The sequence below is a fragment of the Mustela nivalis genome, assembly GCF_964662115.1.
Source record: "Mustela nivalis genome assembly, chromosome: 14".
Classification (NCBI taxonomy): domain Eukaryota; kingdom Metazoa; phylum Chordata; class Mammalia; order Carnivora; family Mustelidae; genus Mustela; species Mustela nivalis.
In genome coordinates, this window is record NC_139033.1 from 58491631 (window position 1) to 58510154 (window position 18524).

The window sequence follows — 18524 nt, forward strand, 5'->3', positions numbered from 1 at the left end:
AATTTTTCCTTAAAGCTTCTATTTTATTTATTTATTTATTTGTTTGTTTGTTTTAAGATTTTATTTATTTATTTGACAGAGAGAAATCACAAGTAGATGGAGAGGCAGGTAGAGAGAGAGGGAAGCAGGCTCCCTGCTGAGCAGAGAGCCTGATGCGGGACTCGATCCCAGGACCCTGAGATCATGACCTGAGCCGAAGGCAGCGGCTTAACCCACTGAGCCACCCAGGTGCCCCAAAGCTTCTATTTTAAATTTCCTAAATGAAAAAAAAAAAAAATTGTTTGGAAAGAAAAGTCCATACTTCTTAAAAACTGTTTTTTTGAAAACCTTGCATTTGCTGGTGAATCATGAGAAAGTAATCATAAAAATTTTTTGATTTTTTAAGATTTTGTCAAGTATTAAAATTTAAGTCTTTTGTGGCATATTGTACTTGTGAAAGATTTTTTTAAATGCCTCTAGCAGCTGTTTTGTCTGTGAATTTGTATGAACATCAGCAGCGATTGGAACAATAATCTTGAAATCAATAAGGTTTGATGGGCTTTTTTTTCTTTAATTTTTTTGTGTGTTCCAAGATTCATTGTTTATGCCACAATTGACTTTATTTATTCAAACATACGTAATAGAGGTGCCATTTAAAAAATTCAGCACAGCAGTGTGAATGTATTTAACACTACCGACCTGTACACTTTAAAATGGTTAAGATGATAAATTTTATGTTATGTATATATTACCACAATTTTTCTAAAAAAGCCAAAAAATGTTCAAAGGCACAGACAAATGGGTATGTATGGATTACAAATTTTACAGCATCTATAGAGCAGTCTGGACTTGGGTTGAGTTCCAGTGCTATGCATACATAAATATTTACTACTTCTTGTCTATTACTTATAAAGTTTTAAGATGCTATCACATCTATCCGGCATTAATCATTTAAGACATCGTTCGATTATATTCAAAGAAGAATTGATCAAGGAACCTCAGGAAATTTCCACAAAGAAATACACAAAAATCTGTGCCTAGTGAATAAACACCCAAGTAAATAAATAACCAGGGAGGTTATTTATATAAATAAGTAAATAAAAGTAAATACAAGTAAATAAAAATAAAATAAAACATGTAAATAAAAAATAAATAAAATATAATAAAATAATAGTAAATAATAAAATAATAATAAAAGCAAGTAAATACAAGTAAATAAAAAACCAGGGAGGTTTATGGCAAAGATGTCTGGGTACTACCTGACCACCCCCCACCAAACACAGTGTTGGTCATGGTTTATAAGAATTGATCGTAATGGCATGTGTGCAGTGCTTAATGGGAGAGCTAAGTGGTGTACTTGGTTACTGCTTTGCCTGGAGAGGGAGAAAAAGAATAAGAAACAGTACAGGAGGGGTGCCTGGCTGGCTCAGTTGGTAGAACATGGGACAGTTGAAGGCCTGTACTGGTCATAGAACTTACTTAAAAAAACACAACAGTACCCCATTCTCATAAATATAGCTATTATAAATAGTATTAAATATTATATAAATATAGATATTATCCAGAAAGCAATTTTTTAAGTGATAGCAGAATTCAAACGTCCTTGCAAAACTCCACCCTCTACTCTCCGTTTTAAATAGAGCTTAAATTAGACCAAGAGGATAAAAAACTAAATGACTTGCAGCTAAGAGTTGGCAGCTAACAGGCGTCGTAGGAGTCAAAAGGCACAATTATTATTTGAAATAAGGAAATATATATATGAAATCATACATACTTATAATAACAAATAGAAATGAAATGTAGTAACGGCATGGAATAGAACAGAGGTGTTGAAAGATTGGGAACTCTATAGTGATTGTTACTTTCAAGACTGTAGCAGAATTTTATCTAAACTTTAATGGATAGGATTAATATTATTCACCAATTTATTTAAAATTAAGTCATTCCTGGGGCACCTGGCTGGCTGAGTTGGTGGAGTGTGTGACTCTTGATGGGGTCATGAGTTCGAGCCCCATGTTAGGTGAAAAGATTACATTTATTTATTTATTTATTTATTTGACAGAGAGAAATTACAAGTACACTAAGAGGCAGGCAGAGAGAGAGAGAAGGAAGCAGGCTCCCTGCTGAGCAGAGAGCCCGATGTGGGACTCGATCCCAGGAATCTGAGATCATGACCTGAGCCGAAGGCAGCAGCTTAACCCACTGAGCCACCCAGGCGCCCCAAAAGATTACATTTTAAAACATTAAAAATAAGCCATTCCTTTTATTTTGCAGTTAAATGTCTTTAAGAGGCCTTGATGTGTTTGAAATTATCTGCCTGATTGGCCCATCATTGATGAACTTGCATGAAGTGAATTAATATATGTTAAATGTTTAATTCTTTAACCAGCAAATACATTTTAAGCACCTCCTGTATGTCTGGCCACTGGGAATAAATAGTGAATATGCAAACCCTGGAGGTTGTGTCCGTTGAAGTGGCAGACAATAAATATACAGGTACAAATACTACGTCCAAATAAAGAGATCAAGGAGACAGTTGGGTGTACAAGTTTGGAGCTTGGGGCAAGGGATGGGCTTATATGTTTGGGGCTCATCAGCTCCTAGATGGTATTTGAAGTCACAGAGCTAGTTGAGCTCATATACGTCTGTGGTTCTCAGTCAGGGGTGATTTTTTTTTTTTTTTCCTCCCAGGGACATTTGACAATGTCAGGTTACAGTTTTGATTGCTACAGCTTATAGAAGAGTGAGTGCTACCGGTTTCTAGTGAGTTGAGGACAAGGATGCTGCTGAAAATCCTGTAGTACACAGGACCAGCCCCGCATCAAAGAAGGATCTGGCCGAAAATGTCAGTAGTGCCAAAGCTGAGAAACTCTGACCTGGACACTAGATAAAGAAGGGAGGAGATCAAGAACTGAGCCCTGGAACACCCCAGCATTGGGGTCCAAGAGAGATTACAGGCAGTAACAGCAAGATAGAAAGATGATGGGGCATGTGGATAGATGTTCCAGAAGCCAAATGGCTTTAAAAAGTGTTTCGAAGAAGAATGGACAACAGTGTCAAATGCTACTTGCTGATTAAAATAGAGGAGGACTGGAAACTAGCCATCAAGTTCAGCAGAATGGAAGCCTTGTTAGCCTCGATAGGAAGAAAATAATAATCAGCTCAGAGACCTGAAAGTTAAGTTTACCAGGGAGGTATAATAGGATGTTCACTGAGTTTCGTCAAGGTATGCATTTCAAGTGAGGTTACTCAGCACCAGTTTTTTTCTTCCAGCCATCTTTGGCTTCCTGGATGGAGAGACAGAGTAAACAGAGCCTTAGGTTTAATCGGAGCTGGGACTCTACTGGGTGAGTGTAACAGAAGTGAGCAAAGGTGTAGATGGAGTGTGCCCTAGAGTGACAGATCGTGAGCCTACAGCCGTAGACTCCTCACTGAATAAAGAAGTGTGAATACAAGAATTGTAACCCCCTGTAAAAACTAGGGATCTTAACGGGGTTAAGGAACTTTTGAAGTGGTGAATAAAGTGATGTGTAAAGTGGGAGTGGTGGTAGTGCATAAAATGCTTGAAATTGAACTTTAGGCAATATACAGGAAATGACAGGAGTAGCTATTTTTTTTTTTTTTTTTCCCAAATCTAAGTATGTCCCGGGCATCTGCCTGGCTCAGTCGGGGGCAAGTGCGACTCTCGATCTCAGGGTTGTGAGTTTGAGCCCCATTTGGGTGTAGAGATTACTTAAATAAATAAACTTTTAAAAAAATTTTAAAAAAATAGATGAAAACAAGTCTAAGTAGGTCCATTTGAGTGGGCAGCTAAGGTGGTAGGAACAGAAAATGGGAGATGAGATGGTCAAGAAAATGAAAGAATGTGTGGACAGCTAGCCTCCTGCTCATCATTTGTGTGCATTGGCTCCAGTCCCTTCTAAGCCAGTGGCATTCGATATTGTTAAGATAGCAATCACCTGCTTCTTTCACATTGTCTCCTTTATCCATCCAGGTTTTGGTTTCCATGGTGATAGTTCTTCTTCTTCTTTTTTTTAACCTGCTTACTGCATTTTTTTAAAAGATTTATTTATTTATTTATTTGGGGGAGAGAGAGAGCACGTGAGCATGGAGAGGGGAAGGGCAGAGGGCGAGAGAATTTCAAGCAGACTCTCCTCTGGGCATGGACCCCCACATGGGCCTGATCTTGCAACCCTGCAAATGCAGCCTGAGCTGAAATCAGAGGTGGGACACCCGACCAGCTGAAATCAAAAGTGGATGATGTGGTGGTTGAAATCACCCAACCACCCAGGCATATTTGTTTTTAACTATAACAGGCATTTTCTTTCTTAATGATTTGTTTTAATTTTTCATCAGCCATCACTGTCATCACACTTACTTCCAGAGTCAGAAGCTGTCCTGTGTCAGTTGGCTAACCCCAACTAAAGACTCATTCCTCTACCTTTTAATAAGAAAAATATAGTCACACAAACAGTTTTCAGGCATGCACCTTCCTTTAAACAAGCTCCTGTGATCTAAAGAGCATATTAGACTGTGTAGTGTAGCTCAGACTCTGAATTTGGAGCTGAGTCCACACCCCAAGTCCAGGTATTGGGCTGTGACCACAGAAAGGTCACATGGCCCCTTGAGTCTGGGGGTCATCATCTGCAAAACAAGGATGATTCTATCCTCCTCAGAGACTTTTCATGAGAATTAAATGAAATAATGCACTACAGCACTTTGCAAGTGCCTAGTATAGGAGTTGGCAAACTATACCCTTGGGTAAGGCACTGTATTGCAAATAAAGTTTTATTGGGACACAGCCACCCCATGCATGGGAATGTGCCGGGGTGGTGGCTGCTTCACAATACAATAGTAGGATTGAGTCGTTGCAGCAGAGATCATATGGCACACAAGCCTAAAATTATTACTGTCTGGCCCTGTAAGAAAAAGTTTGCCAACCTCTGATTCAGAACATAAAATCATACTAAATTAAGTTTCACATAAAATTTAAAAATCCCACCACAGATTATTTCACTTACTCTTTATTTAGTTCTTTGTACCCTGGAACTTGATATTAAAAACTCGGTACCTAGTAACTGTTGTTGTTGCTGTTTCAAAGTACCCCTTCACTTCAGATACTTTTTTGGAAACGTATTATACTGGTACCCAGTGAATTATTTCAAACGTCTTCCAGCCTTTTGAACTAAGCCCAATAATAGTGAGAAATTTTCCCACACATCTACTTTCTGCCACCAAAATAATGACTAACAAATTATGCCCTGATTTCACTTCGGTCCTTCCTGAGACGTAAGCAGAGGAAAGAAAAGATGGCCTTCAATTTGGCATTGGCTAACCTGCCACCCTTGGTAAGCACGTAAGAGGCCTTCTGACTTCACGGCTCTCGCCCAAAAGCTTTCTACATTAAAATTAGTGCTCTCGAGTCACAGAGAGTCCAAATACCCTGATCTCGATGCTAGAATGTTGCTATTTTCATTCCAGCTAGTGAGGTCCAAGGTTTCAGCTGTTCCAGCATAGATTTTCCCCAGTGGCAAAATAACAAGTTTGCATTGTCTCAACTGGGGGAAATGCCTCACAGGGGAATAGTGAGATTTCAGACAGACCGGGAGTGTAGTCACCGCTTCTGCCCACAGAGACCTCTCCAGAACCATTACCATGTGGTCTGGGGCAAGAGCTGAGCTGACATTCCTGTCACCTGCATATCAGCTCATGATTACTGGGTTTGGCACCTGTTTTTGGCAGGGGTGGCAGTGTCTAGCAGCAGAGCTATCCCAGTGGGAGAAGGATTGCTGTGTTGTCTTTTTTTAATAGGGAGGGAAAAAATCCTGTAAGATTCAGAGAACTTGAATGATAACTGACCTTCTCGATACTGGGAAACATGACCGAGAGTAAAATGAAATATTATAAATAATCCAGCACAACAAAGGAAGTTTATCGACAAGAGTTTTTATAATCATCTCATTTTAGATCTGGAAAGGCCCTTAGACACCGCTGAGCCCTACTCCTTCTTTTGACAAATAGGAAAACTAAGAAACAGATGTTAGCTGACTTCATTGATTCACACGAAGCCACAAAACTACTTAGCAGCAAAAGCTGGGTGTCCTGATTCAATCGGTCATCTTTGTGCTCCCTTGAATGCCATTTGTGGATTGAGCTAAGGCTCATGATTGTGATCGGAATATCCTTTCACAGTGACACTGTAGCTTGTACAGTTAATTCATTTTCTTATCTAAAAATCTAAATAAATGTGTCCTGTAATTATTACGCAGCCAAATTCTTCTGTCTTTTGTACTTTGGAAACAGCTATGGTCTCACACACAGGACTTGGCAGCTTTTATGACTGCTCTACATATAGATTTTTAGATCTTTCCTGATGCCAGTACTTAAAAAAAGAAAATCCTACAAGTAAACTTACTATCAACATCAGTGCAGCATATGTCAAAATGAACCCTTTTAAAAACAACAAAAATACCCCTGTAAAGTATGAACCCAGAATTTTTTAAGTATGAACCGGTATTGTCAATAGAAACTGGGCTTCATACAGTTGGCCTCTTGCCTTGTTGCTTGAAGCAGTGCTAAAGGTGGCAACCCAGTACCATGCAATAAATAAGCAAGAGTTCTAAGTTTAAGGTGAATGGCTTGTGCAACTTGATGCTGAACTTGGGATTTTTTCCAGGGCTTCCAAGTTACTGAGAATCAGCTTTTTTTTTTTCTCCCCAAGTCACAGATTAGAGGCAGTTCATGTGCCTTTTATCTTAACATGTTACTTACCCCTTTTAAAGTTGCCATCTGAAAAAGATGAAGAAATACAGCTCTTCCTCTTCTGCCAACTCGTTAGACTATATCTTATTTCCATGTATAAATTAGTTAACAAATCAAACATATGTCCTGTTACTTTCTTTACTCCTTTTAACAGAACAGCTACATACAAGGCCTTGAGAATACATTAATGGAGAGGTTTGGGGCTGTTTGTGATTCTATTCTTGTCATAATTATTTTATTCTCTGACATCTTTTTTTTTTAAGATTTTTATTTATTTATCAGAGACGGGGCGGGGGAGAGCGAGCACAGGCAGACAGAATGGCAGGCAGAGGCAGAGGGAGAAGCAGGCTCCCTGCTGAGCAAGGAGCCTGATGTGGGACTCGATCCCAGGACGCTGGGATCATGACCTGAGCCGAAGGTAGCTGCTCAACCAACTGAGCCACCCAGGCGTCCCACGCTGACATCTTTTTTTTTTTTTTAAAGATTTTATTTATTTATTTGACAGAGAGAGATCACAAGTAGGCAGAGAGGCAGGCAGAGAGAGAGGAGGAAGCAGGCTCCCTGCTGAGCAGAGAGCCCGATGTGGGACTCGATCCTGGGACCCTGAGATCATGACCTGAGCCGAAGGCAGCGGCTTATCCCACTGAGCCACCCAGGTGCCCCGACTCTCTGACATCTTTTTGATCATTTTGTCTTTTAGGCAAAAACAACTTGCTCTGTAGACTTTGTTCTGTGTCTGTCAGCCGTCCTGTGGTGGTCCTGTAAAGTAATACAAAACAGTGGTGTTGAAGCATTAGTGTTCTTTGAGGAATTGTGTGTGTGTGTGTGTGTGTGTGTGTGTGTGTGTGTGGTTTTAAGAGTGTAGTTCAGGCATAACCACCATTACTAGTTTAAAATACCATTCCTAATGTCTGTCATGACAGTTCAGAAAAAGCATCTCCTCCACGTTTTAAGATTAGAATAATCAGAGAGGTGGGTTTTTCTTACGAGATTTCAAAATGAATAGGAATCATTTGCTCTGTAATTTTCTACCTCCTCTCTGGCACCTTTAGAGCGCGAGTAATTTTAGTTAGCCAGCCTTTGGGGGAGCTGTGAATTTTATCAAAAGTTCTATCCAAAGAACTATAATTTCATTTCAGTTTCCTGAAATGTGTAGTACGTTTCTTCCATCTTAACGAGAAGTACTTGAACAAAAGTTAAACTTCTTTCCATCTCCCGAGATGTGTTATGACTTTAGTCTTTATGTGGAGAGACCTTACACTGAGAATCGGGTGTGTTTTATGGTCTGATTCAAATTGTTTGTCGCCTCTTACATTAGTTAGAATAGCTGCCTTAATTAACCATCCCTGTTTCCAGTTTTAATATTCACTTTTGTTATGCTGTGGGCTGGTAACCAGGTTGGATGGAATTTTGATTGTAGGGGAGGAAGTGTGCTGAGTTATGGCCCTTAAAGGCTTTCCTATAAGCCCTAACATCAACATCACATCTTTTTGCCTGCTCAGGGGCCTTTAGCAACACTGCCTTGTTCTTGGCTGTATTCCAGAGAGATCAGAAATTATTGATTACTGTGTAGCCTGAATTTTGTCAGATGTAAGAACAAATTTCTTAAATGAAGATTGGATGGATTTGGAGATAGCCAACTTGTATTTTTACTTTCCAGTTGTTTAAAATTGCATGTTTTCTTTACCATGAGTCATGTCACTTATTTTCAGAATTCATTCAGAATGACAAATTGGATACAGTTGTGAGGTTAATTATTTCAGTGTTTGAAGATAGCCCCGTGGGCCAGTGAGTTTTGTTTTGGTTAGTGTTTTTTGTTTTTTGGTGGAGCGAGGGGTGTCATCTGAGGTTTTGAGACCTTGTCTGAAAAAACTAAGCTTGTTGCTTGAAGCAGTACTTGAAGCCCTCTGCTGTACCATCACAGATTAAATCACTGCCATCATACTTGTCATCTCTGCCCTGTTTCCTGTTGAAAGAAAGAGATACTCAGGATTGACAAGTAACCCTTCATGCCCCTTTGTGTCTCATGTTCTGCCATTTTCCCAAAGGAAAGAATTAGAAAAATTGAACTTTTGGGGGAAATGATCTAGTATTAACCAAATATTAGCTGTTTAATCTAGCCGTCAGATCAGTCCTGATTTTTTTTTCCCAAGGGTTGCAGTTTTAACCTCTGTTCCATGTTTGATCTTTAGAACAACTGTTCTTAGAAAACAGATTATCTGTTGCCAGAGACATCTGCGGGTGTGGGTGTGTGTAAAATTTTCTATCAGTGTTTTAAAATGTTGCTTGACCGTAGGGTATTATTCATTCTGAATGGTATTACGAACAGTAAAACCTTGATAGTTTCCTGGATTAGACCTATTAGAGTTGTTTAGATAACACACTTTGAATTACTTCCTCTCAGGAAACACTGAAACTGGAAATGTTAACCAGGCACGCATACCGAAGCACTTAGACAGAACGCATTGTTTCTTTTGCTATTAAAAAAATAGAAAAGGAAAGAAATTATGCAAATAAATCACATCTGTGGAAACCAGAGGAGACTGCTGGGCTCAACTGCCAAAGGAAGGGCATTTATATATCGGATTCTTCATCTGTTGCTGACAGTGACCACAGGATCTGTCGGGACGTTAGTCTCATAATTTATGCAGAGCTAATTGCTAGCATTAATGATGACATCAGGTTTGGGAGCATGGAATTACAGATTGTCCTCACATATGTTAGGCATTTTTATGTATGGGAGTAGGAGTAACTTCCGTTACAAGTATACACATACACAACAACACAGACAAAACTGTTGAATGTGCCCAGAGAGTGACATATAGCAAGGACAATTTTGATCTGTTTCATCTGTGCACGTAGTGGCTGATGGGTGTCTCCTGAGCAGCCTCGACGTTCTCTTTCAGCTCATCTGGTATGTGGTACTCACGAGCCTATATGATTTCTTCATTTTATAAGGTGTATGTTTATAAAGGTAAATTAGGAAAAAATATATTAAGGATTGATTTAAAGAGCCGGGAAGAAACATATGCTCTGTTGTTGCTTCACATTTGAGAAGCACTGTTGGCTCCTTGTGTGTTAACTGAAAATAGTTTGTTGTATGAGTGAGTGTGTGTGTGTTTCTCAAGTCTCCTGAGAACCCTCTCTCTCAACATCTCTGTCTCCATCCTGATCCAAATGGATGAATTGCCAAGTTTTTTACAAAGTTTCACCAGAAGGGAAGTACAGCCGTGCAGCTGAATGTTTTGGAGGCTAGACTATCTTAAAATGGTATATTTTTTTGAATCATTTCAATATGTTCACTTCCTTTGGGATATAACTGTAAGGATATTTCAGGCCCTCTTCTGACATTAAGTTTTATTCTGGGATAACACACTGAATAAAAACTTGAGCAATTCTTCAGTATAGAAGAAAGGATAATGCTTCAAGTAGTGGTTTGGGCTTGAAAACAGTAGTGGATAGAAATAGAAACCAGCATGAAAATACAGAGATGTGAAAGGCAATGAGAAACAGAATTACTAAGAATTCAAATGTTGGGGCCCCTGGGTGGCTTAGTTAAGTATCCAACTCTTGATGTCAGCTTAGGTCTTGATTTCAGGGTTGTAAATTCAAGCCCAGCATGGAGCCTACCTTAAAAAAAAAAAAAAAGAATTTAAATGTTTTGGGGGCACCTGGCTGGCTCAGTTGGTACAGCATGTGACTTTGGATCCCAGGGTCTTGAGTTCAAGCCCCACATTGGGCATAGAGCTTACTTGGGGGAAAAAAAAACTTAAATGTTTTTATTGTTCACAAAAGTAATAACAAGAGTAATGGCCTCCATTTATTGAGAGCTTACCACTGTGGGAGGTTGTTTACATACATTGATTAAGCTTGTGAAGTACACAATCATGTTCTAATTTTATGGAGAGTGATGCTGAGGCTCAAAAAAGTGAAATACTTTTTCTGAGGTCACTAATAGTAAAGACAGATTCAAACTTCGCTGGTAATTAAGTTAATAGTATTGGCCCAGTTAATTTCCAAAGGCTATAGTTCTTTTCATTCATTTATACCTGGGGTCAGTAGACTTTCTATAAAGGGACAAAGAATAAATATGTTAGTTTGTGGGCCATATAGTTACCGTCACAGCTACCCAACACTGCCATAAATTATGCATAAATGAATGGACACAGCAGTGTCCTAATAAAACTTTATTTACAAAGGCAGGTGTTGGGTCAGATTTGGACTGTGCTAATAGTTTGCTGAGCTCTGATCTATATTGTTATATACATAGCTAGATGCTAGCTGAAAACAAAAGCCTTAGGGATAAACTAAAATGAGAATTAATAGCAAATGAGTCTTTTTAGGATTCTTGGTGACCAACGTCAACAAAATGAAGTAACTGAAACCTCGAAGTTACAGGTCCTATAGGTAAAGAAAGTCAGCCCTCATATGGGCCAAGTACTATAATTTATCAATGATTCATTAGCTTAAAAAACAAACAAACCCTAAACTATATTCTTTAAAATTCTCAAGGTCATAAAAAACAAGGAAAGACCAAGAAACTCACAAAATCAAGGATTGAATGTGGTGTCATATCCTGGTTTGATTCTGAAAGAGAAAAAGGACATTAGTGGAAAAAAATAATGAAACCCAAATAAAGAATAAAGCTTTGTGGTTAAGTTAGTCATCTTGTATTAGTGTTAATTTCTTGGTTTTGATAATGTGCCACGGTTGTACGAATGTTAACAGGAGAAGCTAGACAAAGCTAGACAAAGGTATACAGCTTTGTAACTTTTCTGCAAATCTGGAATTATTGCAAATAAAAAGTTAAATTGTGTTTATTTATTATTAATTTATTTATTTAGATTCCTAAACGTAACTCCAATGTAGGAGCCCAAGTGAATACTGAGTCTGAAAGTAAACACAGTTAAGTGTGGTCTTATTAAAAATAATAATACTCATAACACTTACTCTGAATCACCTAAAATGGACTTTAAACCTCATGAGCCTGAACTGCCATTAAAATAATATTGTGCCACCATTTAGGTACTGGTAATGCCTTGCTACAGTTGTCACTGTAGAGACAACAGAACTGTTTGTTTTTTATACCACTAATGTGGATTGACAAATTGCTTGTTCCAAAGTTTAAAATTATATAGAGATGACCTAGAATAGTGCGTGAGAAATTATTTACAAAGACTGCCACCTTCAAGTCTTCTATACACATACTGATGATTACTGCTCAGTAAACAACATGAACATGGCCAATCACTTTACCCAGATGCTTTTTCATTAACAAAGAAGAACAATCTCAGCCTTAAAGTAAGCCTGGTACTAAAACTGATAAAGATAACATAATAAAACAATAGACTAACTTCACCTGTGACTAAGATACATAAGTCAGAGATCAAATAGTATCAAAGAGTCATGCAATACACTTTTTTTTAAAAGATTTTATTTATTTATTTGACAGACAGAGATCACAAGTAAGTGGAGAGAGAGAGGAGGAAGCAGGCTCCGTGCTGAGCAGAGAGCCCGATGGGGGGCTCCATCCCAGGATCCTGGGATCATGACCTGAGCTGAAGGCAGAGGCTCTAACCCCCTGAGCCACCCAGGCACCCCCATGCAATACACTTTTAAGTACACTATGGTTATACACAGATTATTTCAGGCACGTAGCATTGTTTTACTATTTGGGAATCTACTATTTTAATATAAAACCAGGACATCAAAATAAATAAAAATAAACATATGACTATCTTATTGGGTGCAGAAATGGCACTTGATTAAAACATTATTTTAGGGCCTCTGGGTGGCTCACCTTATTGAGCGTCCGACTCTTGGTTTCAGCTCAGGTCATAATCTCAGGGTCATGGGATCAAGCCACATGTTGGGCTCTTTGCTCAGCCATGGAGTCTGCTTGAGATTACCTCCCCCTCTCTCCCTCTCTCTCTGCTCCTCCCCTCTGCTTGCACATGCGTGCACTTTCTCTCTAAAATAAATAAATGAAATCTTTAAGAAATAAAAACATTTTTAAAATTTCTTCGTAGAAACTTTTAGAAAACTAGAATTGGAAACACACATCACTAACATGATAAAATCCTTCTCAAAAAATGAATGAGTTTCTCATGTGATCAGTTTTAATAACAAATAATTCACATTAAATATGGAACACCATTCTCACCACCACACTGTTGTCGGGAGAAAGGATGAAGACTAAAAAGATGAAAGTGAATTTTGCATTGGTTACATAAGACTTAATCACTTAAGAATCCTAAGATTATCACTGGAAAAAACTTACAGTGAGGTTACTGATCTTAGAGAATAGCAACAAACCGTATGTATGAACAAACAGCAATGTTCAGGGATTAATAACGAAGGCAAACTTAATTACTAATAAGGGAAAAAGAAGATCTCAGTAGATGATGAGAATTATCATGTGTCTATTTAGAAATATTTTTGATGATGTCACTCCTTGCCATAACAGCAGGTAAAAGTACTTTCAATAAAATTATCAATAGAAACCATAGACACAATGATTGTGAAGTTTGTCTGGAAAAATAGGCAAAAATATCTAAGATTTTTCCTGCTGTCATGTTTTAATTTATTCTGAAACAGTTGCAGTCCTAAAAAATAGCTACAAGATCACCAACTTTTAACATTTTGCCACATTTGTTTTCTCATACTCCACCCCCCACATGCACATACATAGACAGACACACAACTTACATTTTTCTGAATCATTTCAGAGTGAATTACATGCATTATGCCCTTTGCACCTTAATACATCAGTGTCTATTTCCCAAGAATGAGGACATTTTCTTGTGTAAAAACAGTGCATTCAGGAGCGTTAACAGTGATGTGCTATTCTTCTTTACGGTCCATCAAAGCACTTGATGGCGTTGCTTCCCTTTAGTTCAGAATCCATTCCAGGAGTACATATTGCTTGATGTCGCATTCTGTCTTTCATTCACTTTACTCTGGAGTAGTTCTTCAACCTTTCTTGTCTTTTATCCCATGCACGTTTTTCATGCATACATACCAGGTATTTTATACAGTGTTTCTCAGTTAGGGTTTGTCTGATATTTCTTCATACTGGGGTTCTCGTGATGCATTTTTAGGTAGAATGTTCTGTAACTGAAGTCCTGACCTTCTCAGGGAATCACATTCAGGGGCACACACATGAGGATGCCTCTCTGGTTATATTACATTTGGACATCTGGCCTAAGGTGTTGGGGTCTCTCCACTCTGTATTTACTTTTTCTCCCTTCACAATCAGGAAGCATTCTGAGCAAAGACACTTTAAGACTAAGACCATGCACATAACCTACTCCTCAGTCAAACTTACTGTCTAAATGAGCATCCATTGATGTTTACTTGATGTACCAATCTTGGATCCCACCAGTCCTCCACATTTGTCAGCTTTTCCTCCATTCATTTTTTCCACTCATTCCTATTTTTGTTAACATATGGACTTTGATATTCCTACTTTATTCAGTAGATCTTTTCATTGCAGTCTTAGTGTATTGTGATGCTCAAATTGTCCAGGATTTGGCCCATGGAGGCCAATTCAACCTGGCTCCTGTGTCCTTTTGGCACATTGCTGTCATCTTAAGAGCATTTCTTTACTTTTTGACACAATACAGTGTTCCACGCTCATCTTGTAACTTTCTTGCCCTACCCTTGAAGTCAGACATTTCTTCTTCAAGGAGCCATGATATTGGGGCGCTACGTATATTTGGTGATAGCGGGAGTCATTTTTTTTCTTTTTATTATTTTTTATTATGTTAGTCACCATACGGTACATCATTAGTTTTTGATGCAGTGTTCCATGATTCATTGTTTGCTTATAACACCCAACGCTCCATGCAATCTGTGCCCTCCTTAATACCCATCACCAGGCTAATCCATCCCCCCAACCCCTTCCCCTCTAAAACCCTCGGTTTGTTTCTCGGACTCCACAGTCTTTCATGGTTCGTCACCCCCTCTGTTCCCCCCCCCCCTTCATTTTTCCCTTCTTTCTCCTAATATCCTCCATGCTATTCCTTATGTTCACAAATAAGTGAAACCATATGATAGTTGACTTTTTCTGCTTGACATATTTCACTCAGCATAACCTCCAGTCCCATCCATGTTGATACAAAAGTTGATGGCTGAGTAATATTCCATTGTGTATATGGAACACATCTTCTTGATCCATTCTTCTGTTGAAGGGCATCTTGGCTCTTTCCACTGTTTGGCTATTGTGGACTAGTCCCTTAGAAGGAACAAAGCTAAAGATGTGTGTACGCATATATAATTTTCTAAAGTTATAACACAATACCTCCAGTTTCTGCCTTCCCTCCACAGTGAAAACTCTGATTCTCAGAACATGTTTACTCATTTGCTTATTTCTACAATATGCATAAAAGTTGTTTCAGAATCCCTGTACCCATTCTCATATGCAAAACAAATCTCCCAAAAAGAACACAATATTTGTTGGTCTTTTTTCCCTACTGGCAATTTGTAGTCAAAGCATTTTGAAGTTACTTGGATGATTTCTCTGTCTCTCCCCTATGTGGCTAGTTTATTCATTTGAAATAAGATTGGATTCATCTGCTTCCATTTATGTTTAGCTTTCAGTTTCTTTTAACTTTTTGCTGATGTAATTTTATTTTTTGTATTTGTTCGAACATTGGCGTACCTCCTAAGCATTGAAACTCTATAGCTAAGTACGCTCACAGAGGTATCACTTCTTCCCTTCTACTAGTTTCCTCCCTCCTTTAAGGACCGATTTCGTTGTTTTCTTTTTTTATTTTTATTTTTATTTATTTATTTGACACAGAGAGAGAGACAGCAAGAGAGGGAATACAAGCAGGGGGAGTGGGAGAGGGAGAAGCAGGCTTCCCTCTGAACAGGGATCCTGATGTGGGGCTCGATCCCAGGACTCCAGGATCATGACCTGAGCCAAAGGCAGATGTTTAACTAACTGAGCCACCCAGGCGCCCACAATTTCATTGGTTTTCTGGTTTATTTTTCTTGTATTCCTTGTTGTTGTTGTTTTTTAATTTCAGAAAAAATATATACCGATTTTTCCGAAGGTGTAGTATACTGTATAATCTTTCATGCACTTTGGGTGGTTTTTTTTTTGGGGGGGGGGGTGGTTACTTAATATCTCCTGAAAGTCATTTTCCTATTAGTTCATTGTTTTCTATTAATTCATTGAACTCATCATTCTTGTTCTTATTTGCATAATACATTTTGTGTTTGTGCCGTAGTTCATTCAGCCAGTCTACTATGTTTGAGCATTTAGATTGATTCTAAGATTTTGCAAATACAAATAATGCTACAATGAATAACCTTGTGCATTTGCATTTTCACACCGTGGGAGGAATGTCTTCAGATAATTTCCTAGAAGTAGGATTGCTGAATGGAGGGATAAACACGTACATGGTTTGGTTCAGTCTTGCCATATTCCCCGCCACAGGGCTTGTATCATTTGCATTTCTACCAGCTATGGTGAAGAAGAGTGCCTGTTTCCCCTTAGCCTCACCCACTGAGTATGCTGTCAAGCTTTTGAATATTTTTCAGTGTTCTAGGTAAGAAACAGTATCTCAGTATAATTTTCATTTACTTTCCTCTAATTATAAAAGAAGTTGAACATCATTCCATGGATTTGAAGTCTGTTGTGCGCCTATTTTTAGTGACTTGGTTTTTCATGACTTTCACCTGTTTTTCTGGAGGCGTTCTGGTCATGTCTTAAAACTTGCTTATGTATTAGGGAGGTTCACTCTTGTGAAAATATTGCACATATTTCCTCTCAGACCGTTACTTGATTTTGACTTTGCTTCTCTTGTTTCTTGACATCCAAAAACTTTCTGAGTTGGAATAACCACAAATGAGGGTTTTTGTATCAAATCTGAACATGTAAGATAAAGTTGTAGAAATTGAAACAGTATAGTTATGATGAGAAAATAGAACAGTCATTTGGATAAATGGCCTCATCGTAGATGCAAATATAAGTATACGAATGAGTGTATGTGTTTTATAAATTTAATACATTATCAACGTAGCACTTCAAATCCATGATGAAAAGAAGTATACTGGACATTCAGTTAGCTATTGAAAAAACTAAAGTTGGGGGTGCCTAGATGGCACAGTCGATTAAGCATCCTACTCTTGGTTCCCCCTCAGGTTGTGATCTCAGAGTCATGAGTTGAAGCCCCCCATTGGGCTCTGTGCTCAGTGTGGAGTCTGTTTAAGATTCTGTTGCTCTCTGCCCCTCCCCCCCAGTAAATAAATAAATCTTTAAGAAAAAACTAAAGTTGGATCTCTACCTTTAATAGTCCATCAAAGAAATTTTAATTAAATCAGTTAAATAGTTAAAAACCATCAAAATTCTAGAAGAAAATAATCATCTCAGTTTTTCTCATCCTCAGCACTACTGAAATCTGGACTAGATAATTCTTGGCTGTGAGAGGGTGTTGTGTTCATTGTTCCATGTTTAGCAACATACCTGGTCTGCTAGATATAAGTAGCACCCTCCCAGCCATGACAATCAAGAAATGTCTCCAGACATGGTCAAATGTCCCCAGGGGTTAGGGAAGACGGAGCAAAATCACCCCTAACTCAGAACCACTGATTTATGTCATCTCACTAGTAGAAGCATACTGCCCAAGAATGAAATTACAAAGGAAAATTTTGAAAATGTTTGCTACATAGGAAGAAAAAACTTCAGCTCTTTAAGAAGTTATAAAGTTGAAATTCATGCAACAAATTGGAAAATATATAGAATCGCTGATATTCACATGACAAAAGGAATCAATAAGATGACCGTCCCGATAAGAAAGAATGGGTGAAGGGCGCAAACAGACATTCACAAGGAAGAGATCTAAATGGCCAGATACATGAGTACCAAAATAGATCCACTACCCTAATAATCAAATCAAATAAAATGTGAATAAATAAATGCAGGATATGTGCTCTACCTTTAATATTGGCAGACATTAAACTCATTAAGCATGGGTATGGAGAGACCTATAATTTCATAAAGTGGGAGAAGTGTGAATAAATACAACATTGAGGAAGCGCAATAGGAAATGCATATTAGACCTTCCAAATAGATATCGATAGCTTTGTCCATGCAATGCTGCTTCTGGGCCTTTATCCTAAGGAAATAGTTAAAATGTAAAAAAATTCATTGCAGTACTATTCATAATTGCTAAACATTGGGAAAACCCATCTGTCTAACAATAAGGAACTAGTCAGAAAAATTAAGGCATATGCCCAGATAATCAGATACATAAGCTCAGTATTAACCGAAGGTGTGTATACCTAACAGGAGAAAATGAAAATAGTGAGAAAAAAGTAACAAAATTGTATGCATGTATTTATAAATCTCCAAGAGAGATGACGCATCTCATTTCTCTTTTTCTCTCTCTATATAAATTTATATATGTAAATTTATATATATAAATATATAAAATTATATATATAAATTTATATATTTTTATATATTGTTAACATAGATTATCTTCAGTAGTAAGACTATAGAATTTGTTCATCTTTGCATCTATATTTTCTAATATTTCTGCCAAAGAATATGAATAGTTTGTATAATAAAATTAAAGGACAGGGAGAAATAAAACATTTTTACATCCTCTCTCCCAATTCCAATTTTAGAAAATTTCATAAATATTTTTTAAGGATTTTACTTATTTATTTGACAGATAGAGATCACAAGGAGGCAGAGATGCAGGCAGAGAGAGAAGAGGGTGGGGGGAAGCTGGCTCCCTGCTGAGCAGAGGGCCCGATGTGGGGCTTGA

General features: G+C 38.0%; 1 protein-coding gene across 2 annotated transcripts in view; it reads left to right on the forward strand.

Moving 5' to 3' along the window:
* Positions 1–18524, forward strand: part of GAREM1 (GRB2 associated regulator of MAPK1 subtype 1) — a 199883-nt gene that overhangs the window by 161585 nt on the left and 19774 nt on the right. The gene's annotated exons all lie outside the window — the stretch shown is intronic.